The sequence below is a fragment of the Harmonia axyridis genome, chromosome X (genome assembly GCF_914767665.1).
Source record: "Harmonia axyridis chromosome X, icHarAxyr1.1, whole genome shotgun sequence".
NCBI classification, from domain to species: domain Eukaryota; kingdom Metazoa; phylum Arthropoda; class Insecta; order Coleoptera; family Coccinellidae; genus Harmonia; species Harmonia axyridis.
In genome coordinates this window covers 38,167,583-38,175,082 of record NC_059508.1, presented here as the reverse complement: position 1 = coordinate 38,175,082, position 7,500 = coordinate 38,167,583, and the positions used below count along the sequence as shown (strand labels likewise).

Below are 7,500 nucleotides of genomic sequence, written 5' to 3'. Positions count from 1 at the left end.
GGATCACGATTTTAAGGTTGGTCGCTTAAAGGCCATTCGACTACAAAGAGACGAAGCGGACCGCGACCTCGCTGCATGAGGTTGACGAAAGCGACCCAAGATGCGAAAGCCGAAACCAACACACCTTGCCAGTACCCAAACGCCGAGGTCGGATTCGGGTCTACCACTTACCAACTGAATATCATCCTAAAAAGAACTCCAAACAGTCTAGGACAGGACCCATTCTCCACCCCTTCTATATATGTCAGGAGAACCCCGGATTCCCCTCCAGACACGATTTAGCAAACTTTTCCCGATCGATCCGACCCACCGAGGCCGTTTCGACCGTTCGCCGCGCCTACTAGAGCTGATTTCTTCGGACTCCGATCAGAAAATCCGCCGATGCATGTCGTTAACACCTAGTCCGCCTCGTCCGATCGATCGAGGCCGTTTCGACCGTTCGCCGCGCCTACTAGAGCTGATTTCTTCGGACTCCGATCAGAAAATCCGCCGATGCATGTCGTTAACACCTAGTCCGCCTCGTCCGATCGATCTAGGCCGTCTCGAACCACCCATCGCGCATCGAAAGTCGCATCTCTCGAACTCCGATCCGGAAATCGGCCGATGCATCACGTTAACTATTTCTTATATATCTAATATAATATACATGGAGACGGTAAGAATTCTTTTAATCGAAGATATACATATACTTCTCATCAATATCCAAAAGCTTATCGAAAAATAAATTACTCAACTTTTACGTGAAGAATCGTTCACCCAAACCTTATCCCCTATATATGTCAGGAGAACCCAAGGTTCCCCTCCAGACACGATTTAGCAAACTTTTCCCGATCGATCCGACCCACCGAGGCCGTCTCGACCGTCCGCTGCGCCTACTAGGGCCGATTTCTTCGGACTCCGATCAGAAAATATACCGATGCATGTCGTTAACACCTAGTCCGCCTCGTCCGATCTATCTAAACAGTCTCGACGCACCCAACACTCTTTCAAAGTCGGATTACTCGGACTCAATCTGAAAATGGACCGATGCATGACGTCAACACTTAGCCCGCCTCGTCTGATCTATCTAAGCCATCTCGACCCACCCAACACGCCTTCCAAGTCGGATCACTCGGACTTCGATCTGAAAATCTCCGGACTCATTTTTATGAATATCCCCAGTCAGTAAGAACGTTATTTCGCCAATATATACCAACAATAAACCATATTCCAATAGCTGAACCAAAAATATAATTCCCGATCCAAACGTTCTGCATCGCCCAACGCGACCACCTTCCCTATATATGTCAGGAGAGCACAGGGTTCCCCTCCAGACAACACTTACGCTCTATCCCCGACTCTCGGTCGATCGATAGGCCAGGTCAGCGGTGTCTGTTTCGGCCGAAGCTCGGACTTTGGTCAAAATGTTCCGATACAAAATTTGAACCAAGATAGATACAGATATGATTCCTTCTTAAATATACGTTGATTATCGAACAGAATATGGTAAATATTTTGCGATGACCGAGGATTTCATGAATTTTTTTTTTTTTTCGAAAAAATTTTCTATTATCGGAATTTCCTCAAATTTCATTTGGTTGCCTCCTAATGCTTATTAAAAATGATAACCAACAATCAGAATCATTATTTATCATTTATTTCAATTTTTATAATGAAAAACGTTCACGTCCTTTCGCGCCTCTCGATCGTCGTTTACGTGATGCATCGGTCAGCCCTAGTTTACGTGGTGCATCGGTAAGATCGAGTTCACGTTCTGCATCGGTCTGCCCGAGTTTACGTGGTGCATCGGTAAGATCGAGATTACGTGGTGCATCGGTAAGATCGAGTTCACGTTCTGCATCGGTCTGCCTGAGTTTACGTGGTGCATCGGTATGATCGAGTTTACGTTCTGCATCGGTGTGATCTAGTTTACGTTGTGCATCGGTAAGATCGAGATTACGTGAAGCATCGGTATGATCGAGTTTACGTTCTGCATCGGTCTGGACTCTGAGATATATTTTCGACGTGAAAATGTTCCGATACAACTTTTGAACCAGGATAGTTAGAGAGATGATTTTTTCTGGGATGTACGTTGATTGGGGAATGGATTGTGGAAAATAACTTGCCATGACCGAGGTGTTCTCGAATTTTTTTTTTTTTTCGAAAAATATTTTCTGATTTTGGATTTCACTCAAATTTGATTTCGTTGCCTTCTAATGTGTTCTAAAAGAGTAAATCAGTAATCAGAATCGAAAAATATTTTTCGGATTTTTTTTTTTTTGAAAAAAAATTTTCTGATTTTGGAATTTCCTCAAATTTGATTTGGTTGCCTTCTAATGTGTTTTTAAAGCGTAAATCAGTAATCAGAATCAATATTCATTGTCGACTTTAATTTTTATAAGGAAAAATGTTCACGTCCTTAAACGCCTCCCCATCATTAGCCCGAGTCCAAGTCGATGTCAGTCCCGAGCGGACGGTGTCAGATACTACCTATCGCCCCGGTCTGGACTTGGCGAGGTATTTCGACGTGAAATGTTCCGATACAACTTTTGAACCAGGATAGTTAGAGAGATGATTTCTTCTATGTTGTACGTTGATTGTGGAATGGATTGTGGGAAATAACTTGCCATGACCCAGGTGTTCTTGAATTTTTTTTTTTTTCGAAAAAAATTTTCTGATCTTGAAATTTCCTCAAATCTGATTGCGTTGCCTTCTAATGTGTACTAAAAGAGTAAATCAGTAATCAGAATCAATATTCATTGTCGACTTTAATTTTTATAAGGAAAAATGTTCACGTCCTTAAACGCCTCTCCATCGTTACCCCGACTCCAAGACGATGTTAGACCGGAGCGGACGGTGTCAAATGCGACCGATCTCCCCGGTCTGGACTTAGCGAGATATTCCGACGTGAAATGTTCCGATACAAAAATTTAACTGTGATAGTTAGAGAGATGGTTCCTTTTGTGATGTACGTTGATTGTGTAATAGAATATGGAAATAAACTTGAGATGACCGAGGTCTTCTGGGATTTTTTTTTTTTTTCGAAAAATATTTTTCGATTTCGGAAATCCCTCAAATTTCATTGAGATATGTCCTAATGTGTTCTTAAAACTTAAATCAACAATCAGAATTAATATCCAAAAGTTATTTCATTTTTTATAAGGAAAAACGTTCACGTCCTTTCCGCTCCCAAAAAGTGAGATATCATAGAAAATATCGCTATATTTGTTGTTTACGGCCATACCACGCTGAAATTGCCAGTTCTCGTCAGAACACTGAAGCCAAGCAGCGTCGGGCGCGGTTAGTACTTGGATGGGTGACCGCTTGGGAACACCGCGTGCTGTAAGCTTTTTTTTTACGTTCTGCATCGGTCTGCCGAGATAACGTGGTGCATCGGTATGATCGAGTTTACGTTCTGCATCGGTAAGATCGAGATTACGTGATGCATCGGTAAGATTGAGATTACGTGGTGCATCGGTAAGATCGAGTTTACGTGGTGCATCGGTAAGATCCAATTCACGTTCTGCATCGGTAAGATCCAGTTCACGTGGTGCATCGGTAAGATCGAGATTACGTGGTGCATCGGTAAGATCGAGTTTACGTGGTGCATCGGTAAGATCCAATTCACGTTCTGCATCGGTAAGATCCAGTTCACGTGGTGCATCGGTAAGATTGAGATTACGTGGTGCATCGGTAAGATCGAGTTTACGTGGTGCATCGGTAAGATCCAATTCACGTTCTGCATCGGTAAGATCCAGTTCACGTGGTGCATCGGTAAGATTGAGATTACGTGGTGCATCGGTAAGATCGAGTTTACGTGGTGCATCGGTAAGATCCAATTCACGTTCTGCATCGGTAAGATCCAGTTCACGTGGTGCATCGGTAAGATCGAGATTACGTGGTGCATCGGTAAGATCGAGTTTACGTGGTGCATCGGTAAGATCCAATTCACGTTCTGCATCGGTAAGATCCAGTTCACGTGGTGCATCGGTAAGATTGAGATTACGTGGTGCATCGGTAAGATCCAGTTCACGTGGTGCATCGGTAAGATGGAGATTACGTGGTGCATCGGTAAGATCGAGATTACGTGGTGCATCGGTAAGATCTACTTTACGTTCTGCATCGGTCTGCCCTTGTTTACGTGGTGCATCGGTAAGATCGAGATTACGTGAAGCATCGGTATGATCGAGTTTACGTTCTGCATCGGTCTGCCCGATATTACGTGGTGCATCGGTCTGCCCTAGTTTACGTGGTGCATCGGTTTGGACTTAGAGATATATTTTCGACGTGAAAATGTTCCGATACAACTTTTGAACCAGGATAGTTAGAGAGATGATTTTTTCTGGGATGTACGTGGATCGGGGAATGGATTGTGGGAAATAACTTGCCATGACCGAGGTGTCCTCGAATTTTTTTTTTTTTCGAAAAAAATTTTCTGATTGTGGAATTTTCTCAAATTTGATTTGGTTGCCTCCTAATGTGTTCTAAAAGAGTAAATCAGTAATCGGAATCGAAAAATATTTTTCGGATTTTTTTTTTTTTTGAAAAAAATTTTCTGATCGTGGAATTTCCTCAAATTCGATTTGGTTGCCTTCTAATGTGTTTTTAAAGCGTAAATCAGTAATCAGAATCAATATTCATTGTCGACTTTAATTTTTATAAGGAAAAATGTTCACGTCCTTAAACGCCTCCCCATCATCAGCCCGAGTCCAAGTCGATGTCAGTCCCGAGCGGACGGTGTCAGATACTACCTATCGCCGAGGTCTGGACTTGGCGAGATATTACGACGTGAAATGTTCCGATACAACTTTTGAACCAGGATAGTTAGAGAGATGATTTCTTCTATGTTGTACGTTGATTGTGGAATGAAATACGTAAAATAACTCGCCATGACCGAGGTGATTACGATTTTTTTTTTTTTTCGAAAAAAATTTTCTGATCGTGGAATTTTCTCAAATTTGATTTGGTTGCCTCCTTATATGTTCTAGTAGCGATAATCAACAATCAGAATCAAAATCCATGGTCGGGTTTGATTTTTATAAGGAAAAATGTTCACGTCCTTTTTTACAACCCCGACTCATTGACGATGTTAGAACCGAGCCGGCGGTGTCAGATACGACCGATCGCCCCGGTCCCGATCGTCATTTACGTTGTGCATCGGTCTGCCCGAGATTACGTGGTGCATCGGTATGATCGAGTTTACGTGGTGCATCGGTAAGATCCAATTCACGTTCTGCATCGGTAAGATCCAATTCACGTTCTGCATCGGTAAGATCCAGTTCACGTGGTGCATCGGTAAGATGGAGATTACGTGGTGCATCGGTAAGATCGAGATTACGTGGTGCATCGGTAAGATCTACTTTACGTTCTGCATCGGTCTGCCCTTGTTTACGTGGTGCATCGGTAAGATCGAGATTACGTGAAGCATCGGTATGATCGAGTTTACGTTCTGCATCGGTCTGCCCGATATTACGTGGTGCATCGGTCTGCCCTAGTTTACGTGGTGCATCGGTTTGGACTTAGAGATATATTTTCGACGTGAAAATGTTCCGATACAACTTTTGAACCAGGATAGTTAGAGAGATGATTTTTTCTGGGATGTACGTGGATCGGGGAATGGATTGTGGGAAATAACTTGCCATGACCGAGGTGTCCTCGAATTTTTTTTTTTTTCGAAAAAAATTTTCTGATTGTGGAATTTTCTCAAATTTGATTTGGTTGCCTCCTAATGTGTTCTAAAAGAGTAAATCAGTAATCGGAATCGAAAAATATTTTTCGGATTTTTTTTTTTTTCGAAAAAAATTTTCTGATCGTGGAATTTCCTCAAATTCGATTTGGTTGCCTTCTAATGTGTTTTTAAAGCGTAAATCAGTAATCAGAATCAATATTCATTGTCGACTTTAATTTTTATAAGGAAAAATGTTCACGTCCTTAAACGCCTCCCCATCATCAGCCCGAGTCCAAGTCGATGTCAGTCCCGAGCGGACGGTGTCAGATACTACCTATCGCCGAGGTCTGGACTTGGCGAGATATTACGACGTGAAATGTTCCGATACAACTTTTGAACCAGGATAGTTAGAGAGATGATTTCTTCTATGTTGTACGTTGATTGTGGAATGAAATACGGAAAATAACTCGCCATGACCGAGGTGATTACGATTTTTTTTTTTTTTCGAAAAAAATTTTCTGATCGTGGAATTTTCTCAAATTTGATTTGGTTGCCTCCTTATATGTTCTAGTAGCGATAATCAACAATCAGAATCAAAATCCATGGTCGGGTTTGATTTTTATAAGGAAAAATGTTCACGTCCTTTTTTACAACCCCGACTCATTGACGATGTTAGAACCGAGCCGGCGGTGTCAGATACGACCGATCGCCCCGGTCCCGATCGTCATTTACGTTGTGCATCGGTCTGCCCGAGATTACGTGGTGCATCGGTCTGGACTTAGAGATATATTTTCGACGTGAAAATGTTCCGATACAACTTTTGAACTAGGATAGTTAGAGAGATGATTTTTTCTGGGATGTACGTTGATTGGGGAATGGATTGTGGGAAATAACTTGCCATGACCGAGGTGTTCTCGAATTTTTTTTTTTTTTTCGAAAAAAATTTTCTGATTGTGGAATTTTCTCAAATTTGATTTGGTTGCCTCCTAATGTGTTCTAATAGCGATAATCAACAATCAGAATCAAAATCCATGGTCGGGTTTGATTTTTATAAGGAATAATGTTCACGTCCTTTTTCGCCTATGTTCTTTTTCGACGTGAAAAGTTCCGATACAACTTTTGAACCAGGATAGTTAGAGAGATGATTTTTTCTGGGATGTATGTTGATTGACGTACGAAACTTGGAAAAAAAATAGAAAAGACCGAGGTACTCTAGAAAAAAAATTTATTGAAAATATTTTTTTGATTTCGGAATTAATTCGAAATTCATTCAGATGTCTTCTATCAATATCGCGAAAGAAAAATCAATAATCAGAATCGATATTCATCTAAGATTATTTCCTTTTGGATTGTGTTAACATTCGGTACGATCTTGTCTACGTGATGCATCGGTTTGTTTCTCGGCTCTTGTGAGCAAGTTGGACACTCGAGACGGCCTCCATCGATCGGATTAGGCGGGCTTTAATGTTAACGTGCTGCATCGGTGTGATCTTGTTTACGTCATGCATCGGTATAGCTTTAAATCGCGCCGTAAAGTCGTTCACGTCATGCATCGGTATCTTAAATCGCGCCGAAAAGTCGTTCACGTCATGCATCGGTATCTTAAATCGCGCCGTAAAGTCGTTCACGTCATGCATCGGTATCTTAAATCGAGCCGAAAAGTCGTTCACGTCATGCATCGGTGGCACAAAAAAAAGACGCCGATGCATGACGTGAGCCGACTTTTCGGCGCGATTTAAGATACCGATGCATGACGTGAACGACTTTACGGCGCGATTTAAGATACCGATGCATGACGTGAACCGACTTTTCGGCATGAAGTCAGCTAAAATTATCGTGTGCATCTTGGGTCG

The 7,500-nt window shown here is 42.0% G+C and overlaps 1 non-coding gene across 1 annotated transcript; it reads left to right on the top strand.

Moving 5' to 3' along the window:
* The first annotated feature begins 3,209 nt into the window (after positions 1 to 3,209).
* LOC123688431 lies at positions 3,210 to 3,328 on the top strand. The gene has a single exon (XR_006749953.1). It is a non-coding gene; the product is annotated as a 5S ribosomal RNA (ribosomal RNA).
* Positions 3,329 to 7,500: the final 4,172 nt, after the last annotated feature.